Source organism: Molothrus ater, chromosome 2 (genome assembly GCF_012460135.2).
Source record: "Molothrus ater isolate BHLD 08-10-18 breed brown headed cowbird chromosome 2, BPBGC_Mater_1.1, whole genome shotgun sequence".
Taxonomy (NCBI): Eukaryota; Metazoa; Chordata; class Aves; order Passeriformes; family Icteridae; genus Molothrus; species Molothrus ater.
The window spans coordinates 92,061,713-92,077,240 of NC_050479.2; the positions used below are offsets into that span (position 1 = coordinate 92,061,713).

General features: G+C 46.7%; 1 long non-coding RNA gene across 2 annotated transcripts; it reads right to left on the bottom strand.

Annotated features, from left to right (window-relative positions):
• Positions 1 to 9,150: 9,150 nt before the first annotated feature.
• Positions 9,151 to 14,329, bottom strand: LOC118684172 (uncharacterized). Of its 2 annotated transcripts, none has more exons than XR_004979786.2 (4): positions 14,238 to 14,329; positions 12,942 to 13,388; positions 12,609 to 12,671; positions 9,151 to 11,948 (listed from the first exon to the last, which is right to left on the bottom strand). It is a non-coding gene; the product is annotated as an uncharacterized LOC118684172 (long non-coding RNA). The 2 variants fall into 2 exon arrangements; XR_004979789.2 differs by lacking the exon at positions 14,238 to 14,329 and adding an exon at positions 14,082 to 14,202.
• Positions 14,330 to 15,528: the final 1,199 nt, after the last annotated feature.

Genomic DNA, 15,528 nt, shown 5'->3' on the forward strand with positions numbered 1-15,528 from the left:
TGGGGAGAATATTTCATTTCCTTGAGCACTCTGGATTTTTCATGTAGTCAGTCCTATTAAGACAGAGCAAAATGAAGAACAGATATATGTATTAATTGGCCTCTGATGAACTGAGAACAGCTAAGGCTGAGGAACAACAACAGAAAAGGAATGTGTCTCGCCTTCCCCTCTCACCCCCATTCCAGCACAACTTTGCCAAAATTCAAGATTCACATTACTGGTGCCTTGAACAAAATCTGGCAAAAGCACAGGTGGTTGTACTTGTTCTTCATCTGCTGATGCAAAAACCAGCCAAATAAATAAGAGGATTTGGAAAGGTAATGGGAGTTCCATGATAGAGCCCATCACAAGTCAAAAAACAAGCACGAAAATAACATCTATATGTCCTTCCTATTGGTGACAATCCTGGCAAATATTTTGTTTGAAATTAGTGAGCAATGGTTCACTAAAGGATCTTATGGATTTCTTGGTACTTGTAGACAACTGAAGAGAGATCCTGCTCTCCCATGAGGTCTGTGTGAGATTTAACCCTGAAGAAAGGACAGTACTTTTGGAATTTCCAGTTCCATGAGGTACCACGGCTATAAGCAAAAGGAGACACATCGATTGCAGCCAGCCTGATCTACTAGAAAGGGACAAGAAAATAGTACCTCTGGTCCTCAAGAATACAGATGCAGATTTGTCTAGACTTAAATGACTCAGACCTCCTTGCCCACTAATTTTGCTCCCTAAAACCCATGCAGTCTATTTTGGTGCAGTTGCCACCCCGTATTTTGGCAATGCTGGTGGGACCAGGTGTTTCACACAAGCTGGTGCCCTGGGCTCTAGGAAGGCAGGCTCACATCATTGTTGTTGGACACCAAGAGCAGCTGGTAGGGGAAAAAGCAGTGCATCCATCTCCTGAGTATCAGAGTTGGGCTGATCTTGGGGCAGTGATTAGACAAATGCCTGCCATGGTAAAACACTCCATCACATCTCAGCTGGGAGGAGAAAAGAGGCTGCAACTGTGGAAATGCTGTCTTGGGAAAACAAGACGAGGAAAGAGAGGAGAGGGAAGGGGAAGCTGGCAGTGAAGTTCATAGTCTTGCCAATCACCAGAACTGAAAGTAGCTGCTGAAAGAGAACCCAGGTGTAGCTGAGCAGTTGCAGCTCTGTAGCCCTGTCCAGGGCACTGCAAAAAGCTGTTAGAGTGAATCCTTGTTTGGGCTGGAAGAGTGGGTCAGGCTGGACTGGGTGGTGGTCACCCTTCAGCTGCCGTCACCATTTGGCTCTTACAGTTTGCTAATCTGTGGTTTAGAATCTGGGTAAGAATATTTTTTATGATCTCTGGAGAGAAATTTGATATAGGAAAGGAGAGGCTTGGAATGGGGGTTTTGTTTGTTTCTTTGAACTTCTTTTGGTGTGTGCCAACAAGGTGAGACTATGAGTTTACATGAATGCCTGTGCAGAGCAGAGGGTCAGACAGAGACCTTGTCTGGGGAGGGAGCACAGTGGGGCTGACAAGCCAGGCTGGAAAGCCCCCATTCCCACAGGGATACCTCCAGTGGGGTGTCTGCAGCTGTTTTAGCCTCCCCTGTAGGACTGTGTTTGTGCTGGCCTACTTCAGATGGACCAACACTTCTATACAGCCAGACCCACACATTTGTGCAAGCTCTTGCACATGGGAAAGCTCCAGACTGCTGAGTGTGCAGACCCTGCACAGAACCAGACGTGTGTATGTGCACAGGCACAAAACCATACACGTGTGTACTTTGTGTATCCAGCCACATGTGTGCACATATGTGCACACCTCTGCTGCGAGTAAGTTAAAGGCAAAGTGGGACTTGGGAGTGAAGACATGCTGCCATTTGGGGTTTCATCTGCAGGGATGGTCAGATGCTGATGCCACAGCCTGGCCTATTTTCAGATGGAGGTGGAAAATGGATTTCTCAAGAGATCTATCATTTTGTTATTGTCAGTGGGTGACAGGGCAAAGTTAGAACATGCCTGTCATAAAGTATGCTGTGTTTATTCAAAATTGGTATGGAAGGCATGCTAGAGGATGCCCAAAGCTGCTGAGAAGGGCTGATTAGATGTTATGGTTAGTTCCAGTGTGTTGGTTCCACTCTTCACCTCTCAGAATACTTTCCCACCTTCCTGAATCCTTTCAATTTCTTCTCTTCATAGCATGGAAATAATGATTTAAGGCTGAGATAATATGAGAGGGAGGAATTAGGGAGGGAGGGAGCATACAGAGAGGAAAAGGAGCTTGTGGTCAAAGTAGCAGACTCCCATGAGTCATCTCTGTGACCCCCTCATGCCAGTGTCATGACAGAGCTGCTGCCATCCATGAGCAGGAGGCTCCTGACTGCATTTGCGGTGTTGCACATTGAGATCAAAGCTCACGGCTGAGGGACCAGGCTTGGGAAATCCCTTGTCCCTACCAACGTGGCTTCAGTGTTGGCCAAGCCTGTGCTCCCATGCACAGGTTCAGCTTGACACACACTGTCTGTTTGTCCCAGGGAGGGGACATTTTTAATGATTGCCTCTCCAGTATACGGTGGCAAGTTCATGGCAGCGCTGCTGAGAGTAAAGCCAAGCATCCCTGTTGCAGCGTGCTGCAGAGGGGCTGCCCATGATTGGAGGGGCTGCCACCTTTCCTGGGAGAGTCTCGACCTCATCAGCTGGGTCAGCAGCCTCCTTCTTGAGGGCACTGCTCCCAGTAGCCCCAGCCCCAATTCCTGCCACCCAGCTTTGCTCCTGCATTCCCAGGAGGGCTGTGAACAGCTGCTTCCCAGTCCGCAGTTTGACCTTCCTTCCCTGGGCCAGATTTGGGTTTGAAGCTTGTGTCTGCCACCCAAGCCCTCCACGTGCCATGGCTGGGAGCCAGCTCCTCCTCGGAGTAGAAGGGAATTCCTAATGGCTGCCTCCTCTCCCAGCTCAGTGCCTCTGCACAGGGGGTGAGGATGCAGGCGGTGGGGGACAGATGTCCACGGTGCCTCTTGGGTTTGCAGCTGGCCTGGCCTCCTGCCAGCCTCGCATCCCGCCTCCCCAGTGGAGTCCTGTCTTTTGCTACAGCTGCCTCCCCCTTTTGGCAACATTTTTGCCCTTTTTTGCCACTTCTATACCTCTCAACCTCAAAAGAGAGGAATAACTGCGGGGTGCAGAGAATAAATAAGTGAACACCACCTAGTGAGATCAGGGAGAGCAACTCTGTCTCTGAAATTGTTTACCAAACAGTGCTGAGTGTGGGGAGACAAATGGCATACCATGAGCAACAGCCACGGGCTAATTATAGTGGGTTAGGATAAACCACCGGGCCACTGGGCTGGCCACCCCTGCTAAACCTGCAAACATATAGGCTGAAAAGCAGAACTGTATATATTTATATATATATATATATATTTAGTATGATGTGGAATGCAGTCAGTAACTTTGCAGTCAGTAACTTCTGTCTGAAACCTCAGCTACCTTGGCAAAGAGTGTTACAGAGAACACAGATACAAGCACCTCTGTGATGCTGGCAATCCTGGGGTTTTGCATTTAGCCATGAATATGGCATTGCACTCTTCATTCCTAAGAAGAGTGCTTATAGGGCACACTCTCAAGGAATGGGTTTTTTTAAAATATTTTGGGTTAGGAGAGGGATGCACCTTATCTTTCCAATTTTGTAGGGTAGCTTTATTCATGAGCTCATAACCACATCTGTATTTCAGTATCATTAAAGCTTGCAATTTTGGGTAGTTGTGTAAAGCCCAAGCTACTGCAATCATGAGATTGCATGAAAATCTGTACTTTCAGCCTTTCATGAGAGAATGTTTCTCCTGAATGTGAGCAAGCAGAAAGGACAAACAACTTGGAGAAAGCTGCTGTCTGATAAAGAACTGAGGTCAGGCAGGGAACTGCTTCCCCAGGGAGGTTTGGGCTAGTATTCATAGTGATATTTGCATGTGTGGGTAAAGGCAATAACAAATTAAATTTTGGTACTCCACTGCTAACAATTAGACCAGATGCTCTTGCTCCCCTCCTCAGTGGTCTCAGCCCAAAAGCATGGAGAAGTAGTGGATTCTTGTAAAGATTAATCTTTATTGGCTGCTACTACTTAATAAAGGAGACCCTCAGGGTGCCTTCTTGTACTCACTGAGAGAGATTTGGGCTCTAAATCTCACCCTAAGGATGTCTCTTACTATGCTGACTATGAAGGGAATTTGTAGGAGACCCTCAACACATGCCCAAGGCCAGTTTCTGCAGAGGAAAATCCAGACCCAAAGGATTTGCATCTTAGAGCTGCTGATCTCACCCAGGTCTTTCAGCAACCCACAGGTCACATTTTTGTACACACAAGAACCAGAAGATAAAATAAGCACGGAGGAGCATGGGAGAGTGCAGAGGTCAAGCTCTGCCCTGACTCCCCTATCACCAGCAGTAGTTTCTCCTGGCAGGGAAGGGGAGCCAAGCTCAAGAGTGACGCTCCACAGCCAACACCCTTGAGGGCATAAAGGGGCCAGTAAAAGGGACACGGTGCTCTCTTGCATCTCATCTTCAGATGAGGGCAGGCCAGCCCACTCTGAAGAGGAGCCTGGCCACAGGCAACCATAGAATCACAGAATCATAGAATGGTTTGGGTTGGAAGCGTCCTTAAAGATCATCTAGTTCTGACCCTTCTGCCCTGGGCAGGGATGCCACTCACTAGATTAAGTTGCTCAGAGCCCCATCCAGCCTGGCCTTGAACACTACCATGGATGGGGCATCCACAATTTCTCTGGGCAACTTGTTCCGGTGCCTCACCACCCTCTGAGTAAAGAATTTTTTCCTAACATGTAATCTAAACCTGCCCTCTTTCAGTTTCAAGCTATTGCCTCTTCTCCTATCACTACCTGCTCATATAAAAAAGTCCTTCTCCCTCCTTTTTATAAGTCCCTTGTACTGGAGGGCTACAATGAGGTTTCCCCTAAGCCTTATCTTCTTCAAGCTCAACAACCTGACCTCTGGCAGCCTGTCTTTATAGGGGAGAAGCTCACAGGCAAGGCTCATAGGAGGATAGAAATCTCATTATGCCTTGGCAAATGATTGCCTGGGATTTGCAGAGATCTTTGGCAGGAGAAAATACTTTTCAGAAGGCAGAAATTTTCTGCTTGCCTTTTAGATATCTTCTTTGAAAGGCTGTCCAGGGAAGATCTGCTAGACAGTGTCTTTGTATTGCTCTTGGTTATGAAACCTGGCCTCTGAAAGGTGGCATATGTCAGTGTCAATACAGCCATTAGGATGCAATCCTGCTCCCAAACAGGCTTGGCACTATGATGGTCCTTTACTACTGTTGGTTCAGTTGAGTTTCCCCTAACAGACTGGGAACAAGCTGTTCTGTCTGGATCTAGTGACTGCATTGATCTTGCTGATGGTTAGAAACCTCTCCTCCAAAATCCCCTCTGTCAGTCATGAGCCACAACACGCTTCAAAGAAGCGATCTTGTTTGGAATGTTTACTGCTTGTTTGCAAGGTGCCAAAGAAACTTGTACACATTGATTCCAGCTTATTATTGAAGAGTGTTTGGGGATACCTCATTCCTCCCAAACCCACTGCTTGCCTCCTCTGCATTAGCTGCATCTGATGCAGGAGGCCACAAAGGGCTGGCAGTGGAGCACTGCCATCTACATATGGTTGCCTGTCAGTACCCAGTTTCCAAAACACTTGCTGCAAGCATATGTCTCACTTATCTCAGCATTTCCACCATCCACCTTGCCAGAGGGCTGGAGCACCCAGCAGAAAGAAGGAGGACAGTCAATTAGAGCTGCATCACAGCAGTCTTGGCAGTGGGAGGAGCGGGAGCAGCAGAGGGGTGTTGGCTGGTGCAACACCGTGATGGAAATAAATAGCACTCGCCTGGGGCGAGTTTATAGTGCTCCTGGGGTGACAGCCTCTGCCTTGGAAAGGGTGTGGTTGATGTCTCACACACCGACTCATTGCCTTAACAGAACTGTTGGCACTGTCCAAAATTCTTCCACTGAAGCTCTTTCAAGGTTCCAGTATCTAACGGGAAACTTCCCTGAGAAATCTGTGAGATTCAGACCCTGCTGTGCACCTGGGGTCTGACCCAGCCAAGCCTGTACCGAGCTGCTGCACCTGGGTTTCAGTTTCAGGTGGACGATGGATGAGCTTGTGCTTTAGGCCCTCTAGCCCTTCTACACAGATCTTTTTGCCTCTGCTTGTAGCTCCTCCATGGGATGTAAACTCATGCCTCTGACTAGCCTTTAGCAAAGGCTCAGCCGGTCTGTGCTGCCCTCTCATGGGCACACATAGGCAAGATTATGCTTTATTCTGGTTTTATTTTTTAGTTCAAGATGCTCTTTAACCTGGTACTCCAACACTGTTTTTCCACACGTGACTTCTGAAAAGCCAGGAAGGCTTAGAACAACTACTAAGAGGTCTATGAAAGCTAACTAGGAAAAAGTTTGCTCAGCTTCTACCTTTCTAAAGGGCTTCGCTCTTCATTTACAAAGATTCAATCATCTAACGGGGCAAAACGTGGGGAGCTGTTGCTAAACTTCTCCCATCTGTGCTCCCATCCGCCAAGGCAAACATATATTTTCATCATGGCATCACACCATGGTCAAGGAGTCTCTCAAGATAGCTCTCTTACACTACCAAGGATTCAGACAAAAGGGCCAAAAGCTGGGTTCTCCAATGGGCAGTGCTTGCTTTCAATACTGTGGGGTTTCAGCAAACTGGCAATGCTGTCCTTCACTGAATCTCCTTGCAGGGAGGCAGGATAATATGCTAGACCCACGGTATACTTTTATATATATATATATATAGTATAAACAATACTGGGATTGAGCTGGAATCGATCTGCTCTTCAGAGAGACTGTGTTCATGATGTTTATGTAAATTTGAGACACTGTTAAAAACCTTTGAGTCTCTGACCATTTGCCTGCATGCAATACAGCCTTCCCTCTAATGTCTACTCACCTGTCTAAACTCCAAAAGCACCTCAAGGTGGGAACTGTTTTTCTTCAAAGGCTGGTATGACATCTGTTTTTTCCATTAACAAACAACTGCAGTATTACACATCCTTTATTCACCCATTTCCTGTTTTATGCTAGAAGTTAAGCTGAGGAACAGGAAGGAGGAAGGACAGAGGTCATCTCTTTTCCTTACCAACTCCCTAACCCTAACATGGATCCTGCCTCCCAGTTAATAATAATTTTTAAGGTTGGACCACAAGATTCTAAATAAGGTATTTGCCTTAAAGACTTTTAAGTTTATAGTGAAGTTTTCATGGCAAGTGTAAACTGAGAGTTGCACTCCCTTAGCTACAATGCTTCCCTTTTAATTTTGAGAACTGCAGTAGATAGCTGTGCACCTTCATAACTCTGGCTCTGTGCAACTGTATGTCCCTCCACCTCTTGCCTCTTTAATGACAATGACAAAGATGCTCATTTTGGTCTCAAAGTAACAAAGTCAAAAAGAAAATGAGTCCATCTCATTGTTTGTTTCTTTCCTGGTATTATTTCAGCGCAGTTTATGACATGACACCAGCAGTTCTTCCTCTTTTCTGCCTTGGAAGATAGTTTACCCCAGACTCCTGGATGAATAAGCCATGGAGATTTCCTTCCTAGTGCTTGAGAACAATAGGGTCTGTGACAAAGGAGGGTGAGCTACTCCCATCTGTGAGAGGAGTTGCATGGGGAATTGAGATGATAGCCTTGAGGGAGAAGAGCCACACCATTCATTCATACCAGGAATTTCTAAAACAGACCAACTACTGGGGTGTCCACAGTCAGTTTCCAGTGTTGAATTATATATACAGAAATCTCTTCCATCTGCTTTGCCTAAGTTCATCTGTTCTGCAGTGACATTCCAGGCCACTGCCTTTCTCCAGGAGATGATGAATGAATATTCATCCAATCCATGTCTCTTCAAGAACTCAAAGTTCTTCTTTTCATTATTCTATGTCAAACTGTGGCCATGAGCTTTTGGTGATGCTGCTGCATCAGTGTTGTCCGTAAGGACAGTCCCCAAAAAAGGAATGCAGCCATGGATAATAATTCCTGACCTTAAGGAAATGTTTATTCATTTTTTCCTGCATTTATCTGGATGAAAGAATGGTCAAGAGAAGCTTTCTCTGGAATACAACCTGGAGGCATGTCAGACAGGGTTTGATCAATTTGCCTCAGTATATTGCCTTTCCAAGCACATTCTCCAGTCTTCAGCCTGGAGGAGCTCTCTTTAGCTAAGCTCTTTGTTGGACTTTACCCAGAGGTTATTTTCTTCCATTTCAGACATGAAAGCAGTTGCTACTGCCTACTATGAGTTCCACATGATTGTGAAACTTTGAAATCAATGGCATTCAACTAGCTTAAAGTTGGTGTTATGTAGCAGTGATTCATATCCAGTGAGTCACAATGAAATGTCTCATGCTGTAAGCAGCTGCCCATTGAAGGGAGATCTTGCCTGTGCCCTGCACCTAAGAACCAGAGCAGAGGCTGTGTGAACTTTTCAAAGGATTTTTAATCAGCTGTTACAACTTTTTTTCCTCTATTGGTTAGAAGCAGTACACAGGCAACTTCAGTATTGCTTGGGGCAGCTGAATCTTTTCAAGTTCCATACAGAGAGGGCAGAAAAAAGAAACTGATGTTTTGGTCCAAGAGACCTATTTTACAGGGACTACACTTTCCTCCTGATTGGCTCCTCTGTGTCCTGTCTCTGGAGAAGCACAAGGTTCACAACAGAAACAGTCTGGGCACCATAAGACCATGCCATTTGGCAGATTAGATGGGTGTTGCACCTCTGTGCCTGTCCATGGATGAACAAAAAAATCTCTCCCTTGAAAAGAATGCATTTTCTCAGTACCCAGCTCATACTGCAGAGAAATCATCCACGGGAACTACAAACTACCTCCAACTTCCACACCTTCCACTTTATGACTTACCCATTGGAAGTACACAGAGATACACAGGTGTGGTAAAAACCCCAAACCAACCCTTTCTAGAAGAATGCACTTCAGTGCACAGCCATTTCCCTTGTGGAGAGGAGAAAGAGCAAACAGCAGATGTTAGTCACGTTGCTTAGCACTCTGGAGGGCATTCAAATGTGCTGTGACTAGTGTGCTGTAAGGACTTATATGGAAGAGTTTCGGTTACACACGAGGAACTGCTAATTCCTTCTGAGCACTCAAGGCAAGAAATTTAATGACAGTTTATTGTCATGTTGATAAATGTCCACTTACAAAGAAGAAATAAGGATCCAATGGTTTTGGAAAGAAATTGTGGAAAAGGGACAGTCACTCTGGAATTAAGGCTACAGTAAAAGTTTCCATTTAAAATATAACTTTTCTTCTTTTCTTCAGCACAGAAAAGCCTTATATACAAACAGCAGAGCCTTAATGTGAAGTAGATTTTTTTCTAGAGCTAGAGTGTATTTCTCAGAATAATTCTGAAGTAGATCAAAAAATACAGCTGTGTGACACTACTTTAAACACTGTAATTTGCAAACATTCTAGAGGACGCTTTTTTGTTTTTATAAAATAAAGTTAGATCATCTGAGAGGCTTGAGGTAAAGGAAGTGACATTTCTGATTTAAGTCCTTGCTCAGAGATTATATCCCCCCCCCAACTCTGAATGCTGAAGGATTTTCCTTGGCCCACTGCCTTCCCCAGTCTCATGCCATCTACACATGCCAACTCCAGGCCCACAGAGCTTGTCCTGGGTACAGCCTCATTCATCTCTAGAAAACTGCTCCTCAATGGAGAAGGACCTCTCCTTAATAGAAAGAAAAGAACAGAAAACACAGTTTCTCTTTTCTGAGAAATAGACAAGACAGATGCTCTCTCTTATGTGTACTGGGGAGGAATTCTTGCTGCCACACAGTAACTTTGTTAGCACGAGATGAGGTGGCCAGGCCACCAAAGGAAAATTGTGGCCCTGAGATTACTGAGGAACACCGAGTAGAGCCTCTCTTGCAAAACTTCTGTCACCTGTAAGAAGACTGCTTTCCAGCTCGTTTCAACCTACCTGAGAGAGGAATTAAGGATCTTCCCTTGCATAACTCCCTTAATGCTGACATGAAGTTGAAGGCATATACTTATGGTCTGAGAACATATACATATAGTCTGAGAACAAAAGCTTTTTGTAAGGAAAAAAGACAACAACAAACTGCAATACCCAAATGACAGAGGCAGGAAATACACAGTGAAGGCTGTACCCCAAGGCATCCTAATCCTGCTCTACAACAAAATTCAAAGACATGTCAGCTTCTCCATCTCCTGGTACAATGTGCTGACAAATGACCATAGAGATGAGAAGGCTTCAAACACCATCTTCCATACATGTCCTGTTCCACAGAGATACATTAGGACAGGGCGTGGATGCATTGTTTTTCAGCCTGATACATTTTTGGTCAAGAATTTGTAAGCAGATCAATCTCAGATTCTCACTGTCAGATTTTTCCAGTTGCTGGAGATAAATAGGGATCTCAAAAGTATCTCACTGCTGCAGTGGCACCTAGATGCTTAAGTCTACATTAAAATTCTTATAAAGCCAATGAAGATTTAATCTGAATCTTGAGCCATCTTTAGGCCCACAATAACCTTGAAAAACTCCCTTCCCTATGAATGACAGGGGTGCTTACCTGTTTTCAATCTTGAAACACATGAGTTAACTGATCCTTTTTGAGAAACTCAGATAGAAACTCAGATAGAAACTCATCTCACATATGGAATTTTTATGCCAAATACTTCCCCTCTGTTATTCCCAGACTTTTGGTGCCCAAGCTGTGTTGTGTAGAATCACACAACCCAATCATCATACATTATTTTTTTAAAAATAAATAGATGTAAGTTTTTATGGTGCTCTTTTCATAGCCATAGAAACAGTCATTTGGGAATACACCACCATTCATCAGGAAATTAGAGCACTTGCCTAAAAAAGAGAAAAGCCTGTAGTGACATAAAAACCCTTTCTGGCATCTGCATATAAGACAATCTATTAAGCCAAAGTAACAGTATGCTCTGTTGCACATTTTCAATAACAGTCAGGCAAGAGACAAGAAAAAGAAAGAAAAAAATTGTTTCAAAAATCAAACACAGTTCAAAGGATGAGCTTGCGAAATGTACCTTGACTCTTAATTCTCTAGGCTAGCAGTGCTTGGTTTTGGTTTGTTTGCTTTTATTCACCTCCCACATTCCTGAGTGACAATGTCTCCTGAAAGCATAAAGGGTGTGTGCAACTGTTGCTTTACTGTTCTGGTTATACACTGTACTTACAATGATACAGGCAGGGCCATCCCAAAAAGCAGAGTGATCAGTGTCCAGCAGGGGTGATTAAGGGTGAGACATCTGTATGAAGAGGCAGAGAGACAGCGTCTTGCACTGCTCTGGGGGCAGTGGGAAAGCCCAGACACAAACTATCGAAGGACAAGATAGGCATTGGTGCAGCTGCATAACTGGACACAGTAAGCCACCAATGCAGCATGAGAAAAGAATGCTGTGAGTTGTCCAGGGCTGCTTTTTAACTCTACTTGCTTTTGTCCTTGCATTGTCTGAGCTGTGAGGTTTCTCTGCACAGAGAGGCAGAGTGTGGATTGGCCTAAATATGAGATTTATGCATTTATATTCCTAGAAGTTCAGCAGACCTGCCTCTTCAAGATGTGCCATATGTGTATGCAGATCCATGCACACTTAGATCTCAGTCTGTGATTCCAAACCAAAACTTGGATGCAGGATTTAAACCCAAGGAGAAGCACAAGCATACAAAACAGAGAAACCAGGCAAGAGACAGACAAGCAGATCTTTTCCAAGTTATTGCTAATGACTACACAGTGCTGTGAAGGCATGGTGTGGCAATACCACAACAGCAAGGTCAATGGGTGCCAAAAGGAGTGCACAAGCCCTCTTCTAGAAACACCTACACATCTTCGTTCTATTCCGATAGTTTCTCTGGTTCTGCTTGCCTGGCATTTATCATAGACTGCACCTGGGCAAAAGGAAAAGGAAAAGAGTCATTTGGGAGCTTATTTGCTTTCCCACTGATGCCCAGAACTGACCCTGCCATTCCTCTGGAGGTTTTGTGCTTAGTGCACCATGAACCCAGCAGCAAACTTCAAAGATAGTGCCTCTCCTGACTGACTGGAGGGCAATGAAGGCACTCTTTTCCTCTCTCTGCTTTCTTTCTTCTAACCTCCTCCTCCTCCCAAGAAGCAATCCACACTTCTAACTCACTCCCAACTATTGTCTTACTTCACTGACTTTGAATTACCTGTGTTTTAATACCCTTCAGGATCAGCAGAGACAGCTGTCTTGAATAGGGGGGTGTGGGCAGAAAAAGTGCTCCCTCCCAGTTTGGGATAGAGGCAGCTAGAGAAGGGTCACAGAGATCTCTGTCATTAAGCTTCCCTCACCTCTCAGGTAACTCCAGGGCACACTCACCCCATTCTTGCCCCACCCTCCCATACCTTTCCTTCCTCTCAGGGCACACATGGTCCCTTGCACCCCAGGCCCTCTGCTGCTGCCTGTGCTTTTCTTCCTCCCAGGACAGCAGACACACAGTCAGGGATACAGTCCTGGGCTGACCATAACTCTGATGTGCTCTGCAAAGCTGACCCTGTCTCCACAGAGCCCCAGCAAGGCATCCTACCTCCAGCAATATGAACTGCAAGGGGTCATCAGGCTTGTGGATCAGCAGTTTTTCTGTGATATCCTGAGACAGAGAAACAGGAGGAAAGAATTATTGATCTTTGAATAGATGGGTGCACTTCCTGTTCCAATGCCATCTGCATTTTAAAAAGCAAGAATCTCTTCAGACACCAAAGATGATCTAGGGTCCTTTTCTACTGCTTTTTCTTAAGTCAATACTTAAGACAGCACAGGACAAGGAGGGATCTGGGGAAGGGATAATTTGATTCAAGCTAACTTTAGGCCAAGCTCCTCATATAAGCCTCTGGAAGAAGATAAGAAATATGTATTTCACCTGAAATATCTGTAGAATTTTATGTTCCTCCACATAATTCATGGCAACTTGATAGGGGTCTCCAAAATCCTCTGGATTCTCCAATGATTCAAATGCAATCTCTGCTGCTGACAACACAGCCTCAACGGTGTTACTGCCATCCTGTGTGGATTCAGAGGTGTGCATCTTGACTTTGAAACCTGGAAGTTCACCCACAGGTGATCTGATCTCAGGTGAGCTTTCCCTGGATGCAGACTATACAATGAGCTGGAAGTGGTGCTCAGAATGTGGTGGCTTCTTGACAGCCAGCTGGTCTGCAGGTACTGGCAATTCCACTACAGACGGCTGGGCTGCAGATGCTGGTGTTTCCACGCCACGTAAGTCATCCAGTGATGGTGGAGATTCAACTATGGGTGTGTGGTCCTCAGATTCCTCCACTTCAGATTCTGAATGATGATTGAACCCTTGCTACAATATTTAGCAGATAAAGAACAAGAGTATTTAAAACATCTACCTCCACAGACTAGACATAGCATATTACTCCATCCTCTGCAAATAAATATGCTGCAGAAGATGGAGTAATATGCACACTTATAGCATGCACTAACAGGGTTTATTTCTGTGACTGGCTCCACCTGCACCTTCTACATGATCACAGGAAATCTACTTAAGCTTCGGCCCAAGCCTTCAGAACTGAACTATTCAGCAGTTGTATCTGTGCCTGATCCTCGCTGACTAGTCTTCCTAGGGTGACTCTGAGTGTATATACTAGGTAGCTTTGTGTCTATGGAAGTTCCTTGGATGGATCCCAGACCTGACCCATGACCTTTCCTTGCCTGTGACTGTTGGTGACCCCTCTGATGTGCGCGCTGCCTGCACTGTGGCTGCCCTCAGCTCCTGCCTCATTCCCTGCTTGGTGCACCTCCAGGTTTGCTCCCTGACAGCAGCAGCTGAAATTTGGGCAGGCTTGCCCATGTACCCCTTGAGCAGCTGGCCGTGGACTGTGCTGTGTCCATGCCCCTCACTCCCATCCCTAGACCTGTGACTGAGCGCGGGCAGTCCGGCCCTGTTTCTTTCTCCCATCCCGAGTCCCGGCTGTTGCAATGTTGCCTGAAGCGGGGTGCTGGGGGAGGACCGAGCGGGAGCAGCAGCTGCGCTCACCCTCCTGGAACTGGGAGGGAGGGCGCTGTTCCTATTGACAACGGGGTTCGCTCCGAGGAGAAGAGAGGCGGTGGGAGGCCGGGCCGGGCCGGGCCGGGCCGGGCGGTGCAGCCCGGGAAGCGGGGGGAGCAGTTCCCGGCCGGGGCTCTCCCTCACCTGCCCCCGGGTCTGCAGGGAAGGGCAGGGGGCGCTTCGCCCCCCGCCTGCGCCGGCTCTTTCTGCCGCTCGCCGCTCGCCGTAGCCGAGGGAGAGGTGGGTGGGTGGGCGCGGGAAGCCGCGGCGGTTGCCACGGTAATGGCCGTCACGTGACTCGGCGCGCGGCGCGGCCGGCGTCACGCGGGTGGCTGAGGGCCGCGCGGCCATCTTGGGTGAGGGCGGAGTTCCAGGGCGGCGGGGCGGGAATCCCGGAGTTCGTCAGTGGGAAAAGATCCACGAGTCCAGCCGGTCACCGAGCGCTACAATGCCTGCTGGACTATGGCAGTAAGTGCCATGTCCGATCGTTGCTTAATCATTTCCAGGGACGGTGGCTCCACCACCTCCCTGGGCAGCCCATTCCAATGTCTAATCATGTTTTCTGTGAAGAAATTCTTCCTAATGTCTAACCTAAGCCTCCCCTGGCACAGCTTAAGACTGTATCCTCTTCTCCCATCGCTGGTTGCCTGGCAGAAGAGACCAACCCCCACCTGGCTACAATCTGCTTACAGGTGGTTGGAGAGAGGGATAAGGCCCCCTGAACCTCATTTCCTCCAGGCTGAGCATCCCCCAGCTCCCTCAGCTGCTCCTTAAAGGACTTGTGCTCCAAACCCTTCACCAGCTCCATTGCCTTCTCTGGACTCTGTCCACCACCTCAATGCCTTGTAGTGAAGGCCCCCAGAAGTGGGCTCGATTCAGAAGAGACAGGATTTGAGGAGTGGGCTCCCCAGGGCTGAATACAGGGGGACAATCACTGCCCTGGTCCTGCTGCTCACACAATTCCTGATATGGGCCAGGATGTCACTGGTGGTGATGCCTGGCCCTGGCCCTCATCCTGGCTCTGGGTCTGGTTCTGGTCTCAGTCCTGGAAAAGGACATGTCAAATAGCTTGTGCAGGAAAGCAGGGAAGCAAGAGGTAGGGTATTAGAGTGCCAAGAGGAATATTTCCATGTACATTGATATGAGAGGTACTTTCTCCTGTCCTCAGTTTTACACAGATCCAGACAGTTTGTGTTCTGTGTGATGAACTTCGTCAGAAAAAGCAAATAAACAGACTGCCAGTTTTCCCCAAAGAGGAGATGAAAGGAGAAAGATAAAAGCTCTGCTGTGTTACCACAGTAACAAGTTTCTGACATATTCTGGTTCATGCTCCAGTCTGACAAGAGCTGGGTTTGAAACAACTGGCTGAAAATGCCATGGGGGCTTATGGGGATGAGAGGAGGGGAGATACAGGACTTCAAAAGCTGTTCTAAAC